We start from the raw sequence: 22,042 nt of genomic DNA, 5'->3' as shown, positions 1-22,042 counted from the left end.
GCAAAAAAATTTTGGATATAGAAACAGGAACATACATTCACATTATACAGATTTGGCAAATAATTACACACAGATATGGTTGGTTTTGAGACATCTTTCTATAGATCATAGTGTGTTTGATCCACTTGTAAAGTTCCCATAACTGGGACAGCATGTTCGTTTGGTGCAATGAAATAAGTTGCCACAGCGGATACCTACATACCCTATCAGAATGTCTGTTTTTCGTCCTGCTGTGCTTGCAATCCAGCTTCCTGCTAATGTGCACCCTGGGAGGCAGCAAATGATAGCTCAAGTGTTTGGGTATTGGCCACTCACATGGGAAACCCAGATTGACTTCTAGGCTCTTGGCTTTGGCCTGGACCAGCCACAGCTGCTGCAGGCATTTGGGAACTAAACCAGCTGCTAGAAGATTAATTCTCTCTCTCTTTCTGCCTTTCAAATAAATAAATAAATAAATAAAAATTTAAACAATAAAATTCCTGCAGCAGAAGAGAAAAAAAATTGTGACTGAAATGTTACAAACACCAAGAACACCTAAATGAATGTGTTAGTTGCCTGCATATAATAAGCAGTGTTTTCCTGAAGTAGAAGGGACTTGCGCTGTTTCACTCTGAGCCTGTCTCAGATTGACCCTGGAATCCCAGGGATAAAGCCCTCAGCCAGCGGCCTGTGCACAGTAGCTGTGTAGTGGATGCTGCCCTCATCCGCTTCTCCCTCTCCTCACCTCCCTCTTCCATCACATCTGGGCTTTCTTTCATCTCCAGGGTGGGATCCTAGAAGTAAATAAGCCAAGTGCCTCCTGTGGCCTCTTGCCATTTGTTAACAATTTTCTACAGTTGATGAAGATAACCCATTACAGAAGATTCTCAAAAATTATCACTGATTAACAATACAATATGTTAGCATAGCATAGCATAGCATAGCATATGACATAATGATCCTGCCCCCCACACCTCCACTTTTGAAATCAGGGAACTTGTTTTTGAACATTAGGCTACTATGCTGTGAATTATATCACTAAATTGTTGATGGGATTTAGCTGTTAGCATCACAAAAATTACTGGACCCTGACTGGCCATGTGCAGACAGGGAGCATAAGGAAACAGTTTGGGTACAAGGTAGGAAAAGGAAGAAAAAAAAATGGTAGCAAAAGGAAAAAAGGAAGGAGAAGAACAGAACAGGAGAAAGCTGGGCAATGCATGTCCTCCACGACTGCATTCAGCAGGTTGAATCGCTCATTCCCACTTAGCAAATCTGTGCCTGTGTGCACATGCACACCGCCCACCCATGTACACACCTGATTTTTGATCCCTGCTAGCATTACTGCTAGTACTACTTGCTGCGTCACAGCAAAGTCCAAAGATTATTGAACTGAATTTTCTGTCTTGAGGGATTTGAGGAATTTACTCCCAGGTTGAGGCTGACTGGTGTCTCTCTTTCCCATTCTCCGGTATTTCATAAGCCCAGGTCTCCCATGAGTTCTTGTCCGAATGTAGGTATGCGTTTTACAGCTCCTTTGCCATCTGGCTATGTGGCTTTGGGAAGTCACTTCACTTTTTCAGGTGCTGGTTTTCTCGGTGGTGAAAGCTGGAGACTGACCTTGATCTTGAATTTCTAGGTCAACACTTTGTGGTTCTCTGAAGCCCCATTTCAAGCACCAGGGCAAGTTGGTTTAGATAGGACCACAACTCTCAATTCTCCTGTTTTTCTCAAAGTTAATGAGTGAAATGGGATGAGTTTTCTTAGGAAACATATGCATATATAAACATTTGCACATATACACATGTGTATGTGTACATCTATATATCTGAAGATATTTCAAGAAGTTCTTGGAAAACGGAATTAAAGAATACATTTATTTTGGTGTAAAATTTTATAAAATTATGCATCCTTTTTCCATAATATACATTTTCAAGAACTTTTTGAAGACCAGTGATTCTTTTATTGGGATGAGTGTAGTGTGTATATAGATACTAGATGTATGTGTTTGTTTTTCATCTCAGGCTGTCAGAAAAAACTGGAGAAAAATGGTACTCATTACCCACTAGGAAACATCTGTCCATTTTTGCAGCACAGTACATATATATTTTTAGTGACAATATTTTATATTACACTTGGACCTTCCCAAGAGAACCCAAGGCATCCCACTGGGGAGGGAGTCTGATGCCTCATATGAAATGGGCCAAGCTGCCGACTGGCACGGGAAACACAGATCTGGTGCATAGTGAGATTTACTTTGTCTGATTAAGAATGTGTTTGTAAGAATGTAGATTGCTAGAATTCTTGGGATTGTTTGCTTTTTTTTTTTTAAATTTGGAACAGATGAATAAATATGCGATGTTAATATGGCTTGGCTGAGAGTCCTTACTTCCTTACGGAGCCACTGTCAGGAGGGAGGAACAAGGGCCAGGTTGGCAGCAGAGGGCCCTGCCGTGCAGGGACCAGAGCCACTGGCTCTCTCTGGACTCCTCCCGTCCATGTTGACAAACAGCTGGAGAGGGAAATAGGTGACAACGCTGGGCCTAGTGGCCCTCTCTCTGTTTATATTTCTCAACTGGGGGTTGAATTTTCTTTTTTCAATAATCACTTGTCCTTTTCAACTCTGAGAAGAGAGAAGGGTGGTTTCTCCCTCCCCCAACTATATTATCTCTATTTCTTGTTCTTTGTTCCAGAAAGAAAATGAAAACAAAACCCAAAGATTCTCTCTCTATGAAGTTTCTTACATTCAGAAAACTGTGTGCAAATGGAGCTGAGAGCTGGCGAGGTGCTGTAGTTTAGAGAGGCTGCCTGCAGCCTGGCCACTGTGCAGGGGTGAAGATGGCTCAGGTAGGTACAGAAAGATGAGAGTGAGTGCTTGAGAAGCAAGTAAGTAATCCCTAACCCTCTGGGCATTACCCCGCCTCTGTACTGTTATCAGAGAAAGAGCAGCTGGTAATCTCTTTCATTCATCCACTCATTCCCTTCTTTTTCTGTGTGCCTTGAATCAATGTGCATTTGCTGAGCTAATTCCCTGTAATAGGCACAGATGTCCAGTTCCTGCACCAGAGTGAAACTACCAAGGGAAGACACTCAATTATGACAGCTTTGGTTTGTTAAGGTTTACAATTTGCCAGGCACTGTGCTAAGTACTTAACATACATCACTTTATTGGTCTTCTCCATGATGTCATTTCTCAGATTAGGAAACTGAAATTCTGAGATTCCAGGGCTTCCTCAACATCATACAGCATACAGTGGCTAGGCCAGATTTGAAGTTGGGATCATCTGAATCTGGAACTTCCCATGAAGAGGCCATTGGATAATGATATGTGGCAGCAGAGAAACCTGCCTAGGCTTAAGGAGCATAAGGAGGTGGGGTGGGGTGGACACATGACAGGTCTTTAAGAATCTGTAGTGCCAAATGATGAGCTTGCATTTGGTGCAGTGGGCCAGCAGGAATATGATTGGTGCTGGCCATGGCCAGAGCAGAGGAAGGAAGAAAGGGAAGATCTGATGACTGTTGGAAGGGGATGCAAGAGATGGACAAGGTACAGACTGTCTCCCAGAACTCTAGCATGGAGTGTGGACAGATGTGAAGAACTCAGTTTACATGAGGAAGCTGAATATTTTCATTTTTCACCTGTGTATGGTTATAGGCACATACTATTTTTTCTATTTTAAAAACATTTTATTTCTAAAGAACAGAATATTCAATTAGAAAGACAAACTGCAAATAATAATAATAATGCCCTCCTTTCCATATGCAAAATGTAGTTTATATGCTATTGATACCTTGCTTTAACTTGATACCATATATCAATGATAGAACTACATCTTATTAAAATTTCTATAGCAGGTCAGAATGGTAATGCATAGATTTTGTACTTACTAAGATTTATGGTTAATTATTAACTTGTAATTTCATAAATAAGAAACATACTTCTTGCCTAAGGAAAGACTTTTTTCTATAATTAAAAAAAATAGAGTTCAGTAAGGCATATTTGTATAAATACTAATCGTAAGAGCCATTTATTGAGTACACACATGACCCAAGTTTTGTTCTATGTATTTCATCTATATTAATTTCATTCCTCTTACTTCTAGAACTTTAGTTTGAAAACCCAAGTGGCAACCACCTTGGGGCTTATTGACATTCCATTATGGCTGGAGACCCTATGGTGAAGTCTTCCAGGGGTGAGTTTGAGCACAGAACCCAGTGACTGGGAATGAAGATTTTGTGAAAGTAAATCAGAGAAGACAGTTTCATAACAAGTTGTGTAAGGACAGAACTAGTACTTTTTTCCCAGACTGCCTAGGTTTGTATTTCAGCAATGCCAGTTAGAAGTGTAAATTGTGAAAGTTGGCATTGTGGTACAATAGATTGAGCTCCTGCCTGAGATGCCAGCATCCCATAATGGAATACTGGTTTGAGTCCTGGCTACTCCACTTCTAATCCAGCTTCCTGCTAATGCACCTGAGAAAGCAGTGGAAGATGGCCCAAGTACTAAGGTCCCTAATGATTATGTGGCAGACCTGTATATAGTTCCTGGCTCCCAGCTTCATCCTGGCCCAGACCTGACTGTTGCAGACATTTGGGCAGTGAGCTAGCAGATGGAAGATGTCTCTCTTGGTGCCCCCACCCCATCACTCAACCTTTTAAATAAATAAATAAATAGATTGATAAATAATTAAAAAAGAAGTGTGATTTGTGGCTTTTCATAGCCATATTACTCATAATAGTAAAAAACTGGAAGCAATTTTAGTGTCCACCAGCTGGAAAATAGATGGGCAAAATTGATATTTTTTAACTGAATACTGTTTATTATAGAAAGGAAAGAAGTGGCTGACCCATGCTGCTTCATGAATGAGCCTCAGAAACATTATCCCAGGTGAAAGAGTCCAAACACAAGAGGCACCGTATGCTGTATATGATCCTCTTTATATGAAATGCCCATTTATAGAGAAAGAAAGACTACTGGGTGCCTGGGGCTGGAGAGGGAACAGAGTGCACTGTAAGTTGGCAGGAGGGAACTTATTGGGTTAAAATGTCCTTATTTAAAAAATCTTTTAAAAATATTTTTTATTTATTTGAAAGGCAGTGTTACAGAGAAAGAGGGAGGGAGGAAGGGAGGAAGGGAGGAAGGGAGGAAGGGAGGAAGGGAGGAAGGGAGGAAGGGAGGAAGGGAGGAAGGGAGGAAGGGAGGAAGAGAGAGAGAGAGAGAGAGAGAGAGAGAGAGAACATTTCTGTCTCTTGGTTTACTACCCAAACAGCTAGTGCTGGACCAGGCCAGTCTGAATCCAGGAGCCTGGAACTCCATCTGGGTGTCCCATGTGAGTGGCAGGGGCTCACACACTTGAGCCAGCTGCTGCTGTTTCCCTAGGCACATTAGCAGGGAACTGGATCAGAAGTGGAGCAGCTGGGACTCAAATTGGCACTCAAATGGGATGCTGGCATCACAGGTAGCAGCTTAACCTGGTGTGTCACAATGCTACAAGCTCTGTTCACCCCTCCAGTATTCTTAAAGTGTTTTGGAAAAATTAATAAGAAAACATATAATTGTACACATGAAATGGATGAATTTCATGATATGTAAAATATATCTCAATAAAATTGTTTAAAAAAAAAGAAGTGTGACTTTGGTCAAATTATTCAATCTCTTTTTGTTTCATTTTCCTTATCTGTAAAATAGTCCATATTTGATTTTCAGTTTGTCACTCAGTTATCCTTTTCCCCTTGGCATCCCTTCACTTTTTTTTAAGATTTATTTATTTATTTGAAAGAGTTACACAGAGAGAGGAGAGGCAGAGAGAGATCTTCCATCCACTGGTTCACTCCCCAATTGATTGCAACGGCCGGAGCTGCACCAATCCAAAGCCAGGAGCCAGGAGCTTATTCTGGGTCTCCCATGGGGGTGCAGGGGCCCAAGGACTTGGGCCATCTTCCACTGCTTCCCCAGGCCATAGCAGAGAGCTGGTTTGGAAGTGGAGCAGCCGGGTCTCGAACCGGCGCCCATATGGGATGCCAGTGCTTCAGGCCAGGGAGTTAACCCCCTGTGCCATGGCACCTGCCTCCTCCCTTCACTTTTATGGAAATATTTTTTTCTCTTGCTTTCACCACTGCCAAACTCTTCAGATTTTCTTCACGACAAAGGCTGGAGTTGGCATTTCCCAGATTGTAACTGGGTCCGTTGTTTGACTCTGCAGTGAATTTATCCACCTCCAGGCCTGTGGCATATTCAGCCTCTGTGGCTTCTGATGCTGGAGTATTTGGGGGTTTTCCTGGACTAGTCTGGGATTTGTTTGGGGATAGTACTCTGACACCTGGATATCACTCAAGGTTCCTTGTCAAAATTCAGTGTTATTATCAATCCTTTCCCATCAGGTATTTAGACAGTCTTTCTTGTTCAGGTTTACTAGAGACACCTCTCCTGTTATTCAGTGCAATTAAAAATTCATTTTGATTTTTGTATTTTGCCTGTTATCTCAGTAGGATTTTGTGTGGATTCTGAGATATGCTGTCCAGATCCCATTCAGTACTAAAGGCTTATTCCTCCAACTATCCACGGTTGACTCCTTTCCCGGGAAAGCCTTGATCCAGTGATTCATTGACCAAAAGCTCAGCTGTCTCACCCAACTTGGAACAACTATGGAGGGTTGATCCCCAAGCTCAGACATTTTATGAAGGCAGCAGAGGCCTTTGTGTAGAATCTATCTAGTCTAACTTCTCCCTATGGGCCATTTTGCTTCCTTCTCTTTGCCTCCATAGGAGTTGATCCTGTGTCCTCCTTAATAAACCTCTGTATTAATCTTTATTTCAGAGTCTGCTATCTGTAGAGCTTACACCATGACAGAGGGGATGTGAATATGTGGGTTCCTCTACTGGTACCTTGAAGGATTTTTACAGGACTGGAATCACATAGACCTTTTTGATAATGAAAAGAAGTTAATTCACCACTCCCCAATACCCATTCACTTCTTCAGGATTTTGATCGGAGACATCATCATGGTTTCTTTCTTTCTCACTTTGATGGTACTGTGAGCTTAGTCTCCCACTCCCAGAGCCATGTGTGACTAAATGGAAAACTCTCTTTGTGTTGAGTCAGGTTCTCCTGAAGCATATCCTAACAGGAGAGTTTTCATTTAAGCACTTTATTTTGGGAGTGTCCCCAGAGAAAGGGAGAGGGAGAAGCAAGACAGGGAAAGGAAGTCAAGCAAGGGCGAGATCTTAGGCATAGTCCATGGTGGGATCACTTTACGTGAGCTTCAGAATAACTCAGGTGTAAATTATACTTCATAATTTTTCCACGTGAGGCCAACAAGTCAGGTGCTCATACTCTTGTTTTCAATAGTCTGATTGGTTATCAATGATTCCTTTTGGTGGGAGCTGGGATATAAACTCCCAGGCCATTCTGACTCATGGCCCACACATGATACAGGAGGGTTGTCCACTGTGGACACACATACATGCTGGACATTGGAAGCAAAGGCACACAGAGGTTAGTGAAGAGACACTTAGAAAGAGCAGGAAGGATCTGAAGGGATTTTGGTGGGACAATGTGGCTGGCTTCATAGTCCCATTATCATCATCCTGGTCAGTTGAACCTTGATGCCATGCTACCATTTTGATAGTGGATTCTGAAAGGAGGCTTTCTTAGAGATTTATTTATTTGAAAGGCAGAGTTACACAGAGGAGAGAGAGAGAGAGAGAGGTCTTTCATCTGATGGTTCACCCCCCAATTGGCCTCAATGGCCAGAGCTGCGCCGATCTGAAGCCAGGAGCCAGGAGCTTCTTCCAGGTCTCCCATGTGTGTACAAGGGCCCAAGGATTTGGGCCATCCTCTATTGCTTTCCCAGGCCATAGCACAGAGCTGAATCGGAAGTGGAGCAGCTGGGTCTGGAACCGGCGCCCATATGGGATGCTGGCGCTTCAGGCCAGGGCGTTAACCCACTGTGCAACAGTGCCAGCCCGAAAGGAGGCTTTTGTAAACTGACCTAACTAGTGGTTTGTCTATCATAGTAGAACTTGTAGAATATTTAATTCAGTGTCAGACTGCATTCCAATGAACCCATTTGAATTATTTGCAAAATGTCCCATTAGATAATGAAATGAGTTAATATATTTATAGAGTTGCTGTGTATTTGCTATCTAAATACTGAAGAGTGGTTGCCAAAAGAAGAAATAATCTCGATGATTATAGGACTATGACATCAGTATAAAGCAAGGTACTAGGACAGGAGGTCGTGTATCCAGTTTATGAAAAGATATGTCAAATGGCTTGGGTGGAAATTAAAGAGCAGGTGGGATAGAATATTTGTACCATTTGGGACTGCAGTCTGCTCCATCATGGCCATTTCCCATCCATTTTAATCTCTTTTTGATATTACAGTAAAGGCACTGAAGAACCATTAAAAGCCAGAGATCAATATCGAGATCATGCAACTTGGCCCATAAATGGTTTCTGTCTATAAAATCAAAGGATGACAATAGAGTAATAAATACCACAAGCTTCAAATTATTTTAAACCATGTTCTCTAATAGAAGAGATGGAGTGTAGTAACTGTCCCCGATAGAAAAACTATCTGTAAAGTGTTTGTGCTTTTCCTGTAGGATACTATATTGAGAGATCTAGATGCACAGTGTGGAAGAGCAAGCTGGGGTTGATTTTTGAAAGGACATGCTGAGGATTACTGGGTGGTAAAAAAGAAAAAAAAAAGGCTGTACTTTTGTACTAGTAGCAGGCTGTCTATTTGTAGAAATTATACATTAGGCATTTAAGTCAATAATTTTGCATGGGTTGGGACCTATAATTTAGAATAGGATTTGTGGTGGGAAAAAATATCCCTGCTGTATAGTTTCATAAAAAAGTCTTGATTTAAAGTTGAATGAGTAGAGGCACTGGATTTTGAGCTAGAAAGTGTTTTAAACATTGGGTAAATGTAATAGAGTTCTAAAACTAAGGAAGAAAGAGCAATTGCTTGATTCTTTTGGGAGGCACTGAGATCTATGTATTGATGAAAGAATGGAGGAGACAGAAAAATAGGAGAGAGGAAGCTTTTAGAGAATGGCTCTAGGTAAAATCATGGAAACTAAATTTAGTTATCAAGTCTAAGGACAGGAGAAAGTACAAGACTGAAATAAATGGAGAAAAGGGTAAGAACAAAGAGTCAGCTAAGAACTGTATTATTGACATAAATAGGTCTAAAGAAAAACACATAGTGATCGATGCTGAGTGGTCATTTGTGCTCATACATACATACACTCTTAGGTAACTTATAAATAGACCAAATATCCTTAACACAGTAAAAAGTATCTGAAACCAATAACCCAGCTTACATTTAAGGGCAAACATTTGAGGTGTTCCCATCAAATTTCGAAAGTCAGAGAAAAGATATTTGCTATTAACTAGCATTTGTATGAAAGTTGTAGTCAACAGAATAAGAAAAGAGAGGAATTTTAACTATTGTGAGTTGGATAATGTAGCAACCATGAAGTGTGCTGCTTGGACTGCCTTCTCAAGAGAACTTGCTATTCAGCTGCAAGAAGTGCAATTAACTGTCAATCTCTAGTTCTAGCAACTTCAGCTTTACCTCATCTGCACAGGCAGCTTCCAGCCAATGACTGACCATTTCTGCCCAATGTAGTACTCCTCTAATGAGCATTTTCTCCAGGAGTGCCTAGTTAGGTTGGCAAAGACTTTTTTTTTAGGTTTGCTTTGTAGTCAGACCCTTTATACCTGGCTCTTCTTTCCCCTTTTACTTTTCATGTAAGTTACCCTCATATAGTTCTTGGATCTTACATCCATCTCGGTGTCTACTTCCAAAAGATTCAATTGACATTTTTTGGTAGCAGGAGTGGAGTGGCACCCTAAATCAAGAGATGAGATGGGGCTTGAACACTGCATCATTAACTTCCTGCTTAGCAATGAGATGTGGAGTACATACTGTGGCACAAAGTGGCAGCCCAATTGCTAAAACTGGTGGATTTATCAGGCAAACTTCAAATATGGGCTACAGAGAGAGAGAATGAAAAGTTGAGGGCAGTTAGCAAATGATTGAACATTTTCAAAGTGGCTTTTTCTGGTTTTCAGAGTCTCCTCCTTCCTGCTATGTGTAGGAAGTGAGTGAGAGAGTGAAAACTACGTGTAGTTTTCAGAGTGAGCTGAAAACTAAGCTCAGTATTTAGTGGAGTTTTTCAAGCTCCTAAAATGATTGAATAGTCAATGAAAGGCCTGTTAGGCCCTGATCAGGGTCCTGGTTGGGGAAAACTAGGCCTCTGACAAATGAGATGAGCCATCTGGATTGATTTCCCAAAGATTTTGACTTCCTAGATGCCATTAAACCATTAGAATTACAGAGGCTTCCCACCTATTCTGATTAAGGATGGGCACTCTACTCTCTTCAGGTGGAAACAAACGAGGGTGACACCTTTCTTGCAAGGCAGTAGGTCTCTTTCCCTGAATTCTAGGTTAGTAACTAGGGTTAAGTTGTAGCAAAATCCAGCTAGGGTTATGCTGGTGCTGAAAAAGAAGGAAAGGAAGCCATAAGAATTAGCAAAGGATAGGAGCTGGAGAATTCTTAGGGGACTAATTTGAAGATGCTTCATAATTTGAGGATTCCTTCATAAAGGTCTGGAACATGAGTCCAGATAAGAATATGCTTATTAACTTGGGGATATTTTCTTAATAGGATTCAATCCCCTGACAAAGATCCTGAAAGCCTGCTGAAAACAATGGCCCACAGTTGAACTGCCTGAATTACTGTGGCAGATGATGGAAAAAGGGATTAAAAGACACATAGAAGTGGGCATTCTGGAGTAGATAAGTAATGCAAGACCAGAATGCCTAGGTGAGGAATATGTTCCATAGGCAAGTTTAGGGAACACACCAAACCCAGACACAAATATCAGTAGCAAGTGCAGTGGTGGCTAAGAGACTAAATATACAAGTGAACAATGGCCACAATCTGCTGCCAACAGCTTGGGAAGCCAAGCCACACCTTTGCAGCAGTTTTCCAAGAATAATCAGGACTTAGTTATAAAGTCCAGGTTTCTTATTTTTGCCTGTGATTCCAACTCAGGACCAACCACAAGAAGCCAAATATGTTTCTCATATCAATCTCATAAAACAATCTACTTCTATGTAGCCTGCCTCCACGTTCTTCATGCCAACAACCTCCAATCAGAACATACTTTGAAACCTTCCCTTTTGACTTCCCTGCCTACCTTTGAATCTTTGCCAAACACAAGTGATGGTGACTGACTCCCCTGTAGCAAGCTCTGAATAAACAGCTTCTGTTTATTATCATGTGGGTGGTCTTCATCTATTTCCACCTGGCTCTCCTCCACAGGCGCAAGCTGATGGTAGAAGAGGCTGCCACAATCCTCATTGACACTAATGAGGATTATGGAGTGCCAAGGCTATAGAGGCCAGGTGGTGGTACTTAACTGCCAGAAGCCAGGAGGTTGCAATTTTTGGGAAAACTGCCAGGGCTGAGTGGCAGCCAAGGAGGCTAAACCTACAGAGAGTTATGGAGACATAGTTAGTAGAATATAAATAGCATTGCTAGGGGTAAAATAGAAGAGGAGTCAAAGAAGATATGGCTGAATACATACATTTGACTAAAGGGAACAATCGTGGAAGAATAGGAACATAGGGTGGTCACCGCAATAAAACTGGCTGCTGGACCTGAGCCAGTTTTCAGACCCAGAACTCAGTGCTTGAAGGGATGTCTGAGTTCCAGAGGAAAGTATTTTGCATTACCATGGAAAGATATATGGTAAAGTTCCTCCAGCGCTCCGTGATAGTACTTACAGTTATTTACTTGCGTGATTATCAATGGACTCAGTGAGCTCACTGGATGTTACTGTAGCCTCACTAGGTGGTCTAAAATATATAATTGGAGTTGAAAAACATGGAAATTGAGTCTTTGCACTGTGTGGTGAGAGCTATGATAGTGGTTAGGGCCAAGAGGAAGCCTTTGAAACTTCATGCCCACATCCCCAGCCAAGACAGTAATTGAAAGGTAGTATCACATCCTGGGAGGGATGGTGAAGATTAGTACCCTCTTAAGGACCTCAAAGTTATAAGAATAGTGGTCCTTGCCACATCACCATTTAACTGGTATGATCCATGCAGAAACTCAGCGTGTCTTGCAAAATGACTACAGATGGCCACAGACTAAATTAAGTGTATCCTTGACTGTAGTGACTGTGGTGGAAAGGATCTTTTTGTCAGAGAAGATTAATACACCTTTGCTACATGATACGTAGCTACTGATTTGGTGATGGGACTGTTTTCTTGCGTTAGGAGGGAAGAGATTTGAAACAGTTTTCATTTACAAACAAGGATGAAAAATAATATATCTCTATAACTATTTGCCTATGTACTTACAATTTTGCTCCAGGACCATTTTAAGTCTCCTGTGTCCTGTGAAAATATCTGGACTGTTGGAGCAGTCTGCAAAATATCAACTGACTCATTACACTAATGATATCATGCTGATCAGGCTGTAGTGCAAGAGGGGTTAGCATGGTGTAGATTGATCTACTAGTCCAGAGGGTGGTAGATAAATTTCACACAGGCTGAAAGACATGCAACTTTGGTGAAATTTTCGGTGATCCAATGGACCCAGGGGCACGCTGGTGCTTTTCAAGGTTTAAGATAATTTATTTCACCTTTCATTCACTGTCACAAAGAAGGAAGTGCATACCTGATAGGTCTTTTCAGGTACTGGGGGAACATATCACACTTCTAGGAATACTGGTTGAGCTTATTTATCATGTGACCTTGTCAGTTTCAAGAGAGGGCTGAATAGAAAAGGGCTCTGCAGTAGGTTCAGATTGTGGTGTAAGAAGCTCTGTCATATAGGCATATGATCTGCAGACCTAAGTGACCATGTATCTAGAACTGCTTATTACGAGTTGACTTATTTTGGATCCATCATTTCATGTAATTGAATGAGCCTGGTAGGAATCCATGATGGAACAAAATGGCACATCCAAGATCAAGGACAAAAGGGTGTAAGTGGCTCAGACCTCTTGTCATCTACCATGGCTGCACCATACCTGTCCCTAAGCTCAAATCTATGTCCATATGGTTGAAAGATGAGATAGGGGAAGGAGTGAATGCAACCAGCAGAAGAGGAGGAAGAACCCTGGGGCTGGCTTATGGATTGATTGCTTTGTATAAATGTAAGCCAAAAATAGATGGCAGGAGAAACATAGCAGCATGCATGGGAAGGTTGAAAGGTAATGTTGAGAAAAACATCTTACCACAGGAGACATTTGAGTAGTGTGCCTGGTTATTTACTTTGTGAGGAAGAAGAAATGGCCTGAAATAAGAGTAAGCTTTTGGGAAATGATGAATGGGCTGACCATTTGGCTAGGCCTGGAACAAAAAAGATTAGGAAATTAGAGATAAGGATTAGGGTATGTGGATGGATCTCTGGAAATTAGCACAAAGCGTGTTTTTTTTTTTTTTTGTTGTTGTTGTTGTTTAAATTACATGTTGATTAATGCTTACCAGAAAGCATACACCATTGAAGTGGTACTAACACAATCAAATAGACAAATGATTCAGACAGTTGCCTTCAGCAAGTGGTTACTTCACAACTACCTGTGGGGCATATGAATTAACAGGCTGCAGAGGCAGAGATGAAAGCTGCATGTGAGATGAGACCTTTGCAAGATGGCGGAATAGAAAGGGAGCACACTGATAGCCCGGGAAGAGACAGTTTAATAAAAGTGGAGATACTGCAAGTTCAAGGAAGAGTAGGGGAAGAAACAGCAGAGGAAACTCTTCTGGAACTAGTGATTCATGGTGGACCTGCGTGGAGGGCATGGGAGCCCACGGCTCGGGACACCAGCGGCAGAATCAATGCACCAGCACTGGAACGCGAGGTGAGCTGAATCTCAACAGCCAGAGACATCAGTGGGAAAGTGGAAAGAGGAGACTAAAAGGAATGAGGCTTGAAACCCCATGGGGAAAATTTCACCAGGCTAACTAGAAGAGAAAGGAAAAAAAAATGACCAGTACAGGCACGAGTTTCTTTCTCTCTGCTCACCTCTCAAAGGCGAGCAAGACAAAGAGCAGGCGCCATTTTGGACACACATCATAAGCAGCGCGACCTCAGGGCTGCACCTGCCCTCAGCCAAGCAGAAAAACCTGACTCTAGGGGGAGGGGTGAAATAACAAGAAATTAGAATCTAGTGAATGTGTGGTGCTAATGAGCTGAGACTGTGAAAAAAGAGATGGTGGGTGAGAGAACTCATGGAATTCATGTGAGTACTCTCCAGAGACACTACAATTCGGTAACCTTGGCAACCCAGTGGGAGACTGCAGGAGAATTTGAGCCCACACTGAGGGCAGAACAGATTCCCTGTGTGGTCCTTGGGAAAGAGCTTCTGATCTCTGGCTCCTGTGGGTATATCATTCGCCTACTAACTACCTTCAATTCTGCTCAGCTGTGTGGAATTACTTCCCTTCTGAATCAAAAAAAGAAAAAAAGAAAGAAAGAGATTTACCACACCTAACCTGGGAGTGTCATCTTTGGCACACCCTTAACCCTGAGGAACCAAACAGAGCTCTCAGGCCACACATCTCAAGCCTGTAAGGCTCCATCAAAAGCAGACAGTCCACTTAGTACAGTCATAGTGTAACAAGAAAAAAACACCACAGCGAGGGAAGAATCCAAAGAGTATCTCCACAATGCCAAGCAACAAATGCAGAAACAGAGGAGACAAGAACAAGGGAGACATTATGATGCACCCAAATGAACAACACACCACAAGCCAAGATTATGAAGATAATGAGATGGAAGAAATGCAAGATACAGATTTCAAAAAATTTATAAGAACATTTAGAAGTTTTCAAAAACAAATGCTTGAGCTACATAAATCCTTATTGGACAGGATAGAAAAACTCTCTCGTGAAAATGAAATCTTAAGGAGGAATCAAAAAGAAATGCAGAAACTACTAAAACAGGAAAGTGAGATAGTGAAAAGAAATCAAAATGAAATGAAGAACTCAATAGATCAAATGAAAAACACATTAGAGAGCCTTAAAAACAGGGTCAGTGAAGCAGAAGAGAGAATATCAGACTTAGAACACAGGAAAGTATACACTGAAACCAAAGAAAAAAAGAGGAAATTAGAAATATAAAAAATGTTGTCAGGAATATTCAGGATACTATTAAAAAGCCCAACATTCGGGTTCTAGGAGTTCCTGAAGCCATGGAGAGAGAGAAAAAGGATTAGAAGGCTTTTTTAGTGAGATACTAGCAGGGAACTTCCCGGGTTTGGAGAAGGACAGAGACATCCTAGTACAGGAAGCTCATAGAGCCCCTAGTAAACATGACCAAAAGAGATCCTCACCACGACACATTGTAATTAAACTCACCACAGTGAAACATAAAGAAAAGATCCTAAAATGTGCAAGAGAGAAACGTCAGATTACTCTCAGAGGATCTCCAATTAGACTCACAGCTGACTTCTCATCAGAAACCCTACAAGCTAGGAGGGAATGGCGAGACATAGCCCAGGTACTAAGAGATAAAACCTGCCAGCCCAGAATATTATATCCTGCAAAGCTCTCATTTGTGAATGAAGGTGAAATAAAGACCTTTCATTGCAAACAGAAATTGAAAGAATTTGTTGCCACTCGTCCAGCCCTGCAAAAGATGCTTAAAGATGTGTTACACACAGAAACACAGAAACACGGTCATCAATATGAAAGAAGGTAAAGGAAGGAAACCTCACAGCAAAAGATCACAGGAAGTTCAAAGCGTATATTAGAAAATATCTTTGGGAAAATGGCAGGGCAAAGTTACTACTTATCAATAATCACATTGAACGTTAATGGCCTGAGCTGTCCAGTTAAAAGACACAGATTGGCTGATTGGTTTAAGGAACATGACCCATCTATTTGCTGCTTACAAGAAACACATCTTTCCAACAAAGATGCATACAGACTGAAAGTGAAAGGCTGGAAAAAGATATACCAAGCCAACAGAAATTAAAAAAGAGCAGGTGTAGCCATCTTAATATCAGACAAAATAAACTTTACCACAAAAACTGTTAGGAGAGACAAAGAGGGGCACTATATAATGATTAAGGGATCAATTCAACAGGAAGATATAACAATTATCAATGTATATGCACCTAATTACAGGGCACTGGTTTATTTAAAAGATTTGTTAAGGGACTTAAAGGGAGACTTAGACTCCAATACAGTAATACTGGGGGACTTCAATACTCCACTCTCAGAAATAGACAGATCAACCAGACAGAAGATCAACAAGGAGACAGTAGATTTAAATGACACTATAGCCCAAATGGATCTAACAGATATCTACAGAACTTTTCATCCTACACAGAAAGCATTTAAATTCTTCTCAGCAGTACATGGAACCTTCTCTAGTATTGACCACATACTAGGCCATAAAGCAAGTCTCTGCAAATTCAAAAGAATTAGAATCATACCATGCAGCTTCTCAGACCATAAAGGAATAAAGTTGGAAATTAGCAACTCGGGAATCCCTAGAGCATATGCAAACACATGGAGATTGAATAACATGCTTGAGAATGAACAATGGGTCACAGAAGAAATTGAAAGAGAAATCAAAAACTTTCTGGAAGTAAATGAGGATAACAGCACAACATACCAAAACTTACGGGATTCAGCAAAAGCAGTGTTAAGAGGAAAGTTTATATCAATAGGTGCCTACATCAAGAAATTGGAAAAGCACCAAATAGATGAGCTTTCACTGCATCTCAAGGATCTAGAAAATCTGCAGCAAACCAGACCCAAATCTAGTAGGAGAAGAGAAATAATTAAAATCAGAGAAGAAATCAGCAGGATTGAATTAAAAAAAATTACAAAAAATCAGCCAAATGAGGAGCTGGTTTTTTGAAAAAATAAACAAAATTGACACCCCATTGGCCCAACTAACTAAAAAAAAAAAAAGAAGAAGAGAAAAGACACAAATAAATAAAATCAGAGATGAAAAAGGAAACATAACAGACACCACAGAAATAAACAGAATCATCAGAAATTACTACAAGGACTTGTATGCCAGCAAACAGGGAAATCTCTCAGAAATGGATAGATTCCTGGACACATGCAACCTACCTAAATTGAACCAGGAAGACACAGAAAACCTAAACAGACCCATAACTGAGACAGAAATAGAAACAGTAATAAAGGCCCTCCCAACAAAGAACAGCCCAGGACCAGATGGATTCACTGCTGAATTCTATCAGACATTTAAAGAAGAACTAACTCCAATTCTCCTCAAACTATTCAGAAGAATCGAAAAGGATGGAATCCTCCCAAATTCTTTCTATGAAGCCACTATCACCTTGATACCTAAGCCAGAGAAAGATGCAGCATTGAAAGAGAATTACAGACCAATATCCTAATGAACATGGATGCAAAAATCCTCAATAAAATTCTCGCCAATAGAATGCAACAACACATCAGAAAGATCATCCACCCAGACCAAGTGGGATTTATCCCTGGTATGCAGGGATGGTTCAAATTTCGCAAATCAATTAATGTGATACACTGCATTAACAGACTGCAGAAGAAAAAACCGTATGATTATCTTAATAGATTCTGAGAAAACATTCGATAAAATACAACACCCTTTCATGATGAAAACTCTAAGCAAATTGGATATAGAAGGAACATTCCTCAATACAATCAAAGCAATTTATGAAAAACCCACGGCCGGCATCCTATTGAATGGGGAAAAGTTGGAAGCATTTCCACTGAGATCTGGTACCAGACATGCTATTCAATATAGTTCTGCAAGTCTTAGCCAGAGCCATCAGACAAGAAAAAGAAATTAAAGGGATACAGATTGGGAAGGAAGATCTCGAACTATCCCTCCTTGCAGACTATATGATTTTTTATTTAGGGGATCCAAAGAACTCTACTAAGAGACTATTGGAACTCATAGAAGAGTTTGGCAAAGTAGCAGGATATAAAATCAATGCGCAAAAATCAACAGCCTTTCTATACACAGGCAATGCCACAGCTGAGAAAGAACTGCTAAGATAAATCCCATTCACAATAGCTACAAAAACAATCAAGCACCTTGGAATAGACTTAACTAAGGACGTTAATGATCTCTACGATGAAAATTACAAAGCCTTAAAGAAAGAAATAGAAGAGCATACCAAAAAATGGAAAAATCTTCCATGCTCATGGATTGGAAGAATCAACATCATCAAAATGTCCATTCTCCCAAAAGCAATTTATAAATTCAATGCGAGGGCTGGCTCCATGACTCACTAGGCTAATCCTCTGCCTTGCGGCGCTGGCACAACAGGTTCTAGTCCCGGTTGGGGAGCCGGATTCTGTCCTGGTTACCCCTCTTCCAGGCCAGCTCTCTGCTGTGGCCAGGGAGTGTAGTGGAGGATGGCCCAAGTGCTTGGGCCCTGCACCCCATGGGAGACAAGGAGAAGTACCTGGCTCCTGCCATTGGATCAGCGTGGTGCGCTGGCCGCAGCGCGCCGGCCGCGGCGGCCATTGGAAGGTGAACCAATGGCAAAAGGAAGACCTTTCTCTCTGTCTCTCTCTCTCTCACTGTCCACTCTGCCTGTCAAAAAAAAAAAAAAAAATCAATGCGAAACCAATCAAGATACCAAAGACCTTCTTCTCAGATCTGGAATAAATGATGCTGAAATTCATATGGAGATTCAAGAGACCTCCAATAGCCAAAGTAATTTTGTACAACAAAAATAAAGCTGGAGGCATCACAATACCAGATTTCAGGACATACTACAGGGCAGTTGTTATCAAAACAGCGTGGTACTGGTACAGAAACAGATGGATAGACCAATGGAACAGAATAGAAACACCGGAAATCAACCCAAACATCCACAGCCAACTTATATTTGATCAAGGATCTAAAACCAGTTCCTGGCGCAAGGACAGTCTATTCAATAAATGGTGCTGGGAACACTGGATTTCCACGTGCAGAAGCATGAAGCAAGACCCCTACCTTTCACCTTACACAAAAATCCACTCAACGTGGATTAAAGACATAAATCTACGACCCAAAACCATCAAATTATTAGAGAACATTGGAGAAAGCCTGCAAGATATCGGCACCGGCAAAGACTTCTTGGATAAGACCTTAGAGGCACAGGCAGTGAAAGCCAAAATTAACTATTGGGATTGCATCAAATTGAGAAGTTTCTGTACTGCAAAAGAAACAGTCAGGAAAGTGAAGAGGCAACCAACAGAATGGGGAAAAATATTTGCAAACTATGCTATAGATAAAGGATTAATAACCAGAATCTACAAAGAAATCAAGAAACTCCACAACCACAAAACAAACAACCCACTTAAGAGATGGACCAAGGACCTCAAAAGACATTTTTCAAAAGAGGAAATCCAAATGGCCAACAGACACATGAAAAAATGTTCAGGATCACTAGCCATCAGGGAAATGCAAATCAAAACCACAATGAGGTTTCACCTCACCCCGGTGAGAATGGCTCACATTCAGAAATCTACCAACAATAGATGCTAGAGAGGATGTGGGGAAAAAGGGGCACTAACCCACTGTTGGTGGGAATGCAAACTGGTTAAGCCACTATGGGAGTCAGTCTGGAGACTGCTCAGTATCCTGAATATAACCCTACCATTCAACCCAGCCATCCCACTCCTTGGAATTTACCCAAAGGAAATTAAATTGGCAAACAAAAAAGCTGTCTGCACATTAATGTTTATTGCAGCTCAAGTCACAATAGCTAAGACCTGGAACCAACCCAAATGCCCATCAACAGTAGACTGGATAAAGAAATTATGGGACATGTACTCTATAGAATACTATACAGCAGTCAAAACAATGAAACCCAGTCATTTGCAACAAGATGGAGGAATCTGGAACACATCGTGCCGAGTGAATTAAGCCAGTCCCAAAGGGACAAATATCATATGTTCTCTCTGATCAGTGACAACTAACTGAGCACCAAAGGGGAAGCCTGTTGAAGTGAAATGGACACTATGAGAAACAGTGACTTGATCAGCTCTTGTCCTGACTGTTGATGTACAATGTAATACTTTATCCACTTTAGTATTTTTTTTTGTTCTAGTACTATTGGTTGAACTCTGTAATTAACACACAATTATTGTGTGTTGACTTTACAAATTGACACTCCTGTTTATGGCATCAGTATTCTCCCTATGCTCCAGTCATGAGTTGCCAAGGCTATGGAAGCCTTTTGAGTTCACTGACTCTGATCTTATTTAGACAAGGCCATAGTCAAAGTGGAAGAGAATAAATAAGATCGGAGTCAGTGAACTCAAAAGGCTTCCATAGCCTTGGCAACTCATGACAAGAGCCTCGGGTGATTACTGATGCCATAAATAAGACTGTTAAATCAACAACAGGAGTCACTGTGTACTTACTCCCCATGTAGTATCTCTGTCTTTAATATGTTGTACTATGTGAATTAACAGTAAAACTACTAATCAAATAGTACTTTACACTTTGTGTGTCTGTGTGGTTGCAAACTGTTGAAATCTTTACTTAGTATATACTAAGTTGATTTTCTGTATATAAAGATAATTGAAAAAGAATCTTAATGTGAATGGGATGGGAGAGGGAGTAGGAGATGGGAGGGTTGTGGGTGGGAGGGAAGTTATGGGGGGGAAAAAGCCACTGTAATCCATAAGCTGTACTTTGGAAATTTATATCTATTAAATAAAAGTTAAAAAAAGAAAAAAAAAAACAATTTGTATCCTTGGTCACTGGACACTGATGATGAAGATCTACCTTTTCCTTTTTCTTAAGCACTAACCATTCATTCATCACTGAGACCCACTGATGGCAGGAAGGATGAAGGACAGACAACAATCAGAATTTTACTTGAGATCAGTATGCTTTAAAACAGTGGCTTTGGCATTGCTGTCTGAAATCTACAGATTTATTTTTCACTGGACCCAGCATAAGTACATGCATACTTATGCTTCAGCAAAAGTTTCATGAAACAATACTTGCCTTATCATACATGGAGGATGGACTGTGATCTATTCTGTTCTATTCTTCCATTACATTTGAACTCTATCCCATTAAACATGCTTATCTCAATCCACTAAATTGATTAATAACTCCTGAATGGATCATGGCCTGAATTTTGAAGAAAAAAATTAAAAATTAGAAATATTTTGAACACAGGACACTATATTCCAATATCCTAAAGGGCCTAGCATAATACTAAAGTAAGACTTGGATAATCTTGTTTGGTAGATTGCAAGAACTGCCTCCATTCTTTAGTCTCCCACCCCCATATCCATGTTCTTTGTGACTTTGCAATGTATGTCTGTTTAGATGCTGGCCTGGGCTGAGTGAATGGTTTTGGTCAATGGGAGGATAGTAAAATGATGCCATCAGAAGTCAAAAGTGCAGGTATGCTTGGACTTGGCTGCTCTTGGCCCTCTGTCTTTGTTGTGAGGACAGCCTGAGTAGCTGCTAGTGACACATGGATTAGAGCAGAATGATTCCAGGTATCCCAGGTGAGGCTACACTAGATTAGCACAGAGCCAGTTATGTGTTGAGCCTGGCCAGGAAAGCAGAGGCATCAAGCCATCTAGACAACCCCTCCAGACATGTAAGAAATAAGTATTTATTATGAAATGCATTAAGGATTTTTGATTCATTGCACATTATCACTGTGGCAGTAGAAAGCACACATGACAGCACTCAGTCATATACTGTTCATGTTTGAGTATGTGATATATATATATATATATAAGTACATATATATGTTTATATAAGTTGATGTCTAGCAAAATCAATTAAGAACTCCCCCATGCTGCTTCACTCCCACTTAAGCATCAAACTACACCTAGCTGGTTGAGTAAGGTCAGCCAGTTTCAGGTGTTTCCACTTGAAGAAACAAACAACGGTTCTCAGATTTTAGTGTCAAGCCACTCAATCTATTGTATTAAAACCTAAGCTGAAGTTTGAGGACTGTTGACTTCTTGGGTTCCTTTCTTACAGTTTTTTTGGACTTAAAAGGATCAATTATTAAAGGCTAATGGGTGAAATGT

At 40.8% G+C, this 22,042-nt stretch overlaps 1 long non-coding RNA gene across 1 annotated transcript in view; it reads left to right on the top strand.

Moving 5' to 3' along the window:
* Nucleotides 1-2,654: 2,654 nt before the first annotated feature.
* Nucleotides 2,655-22,042, top strand: part of LOC127490595 (uncharacterized) — a 242,577-nt gene continuing 223,189 nt past the window's right edge. The window contains exon 1 of the long non-coding RNA XR_007918654.2: nt 2,655-2,826. This is a non-coding gene — a long non-coding RNA (uncharacterized lncRNA). The remainder of the gene's footprint in view (nt 2,827-22,042) is intronic.

This window comes from Oryctolagus cuniculus, chromosome 6 (assembly GCF_964237555.1).
Source record: "Oryctolagus cuniculus chromosome 6, mOryCun1.1, whole genome shotgun sequence".
In the NCBI taxonomy this organism is placed as follows: Eukaryota; Metazoa; Chordata; class Mammalia; order Lagomorpha; family Leporidae; genus Oryctolagus; species Oryctolagus cuniculus.
The sequence above is the reverse complement of the archived record's forward strand: the minus strand, read 5'-3'. Positions and strand labels throughout refer to the sequence as shown.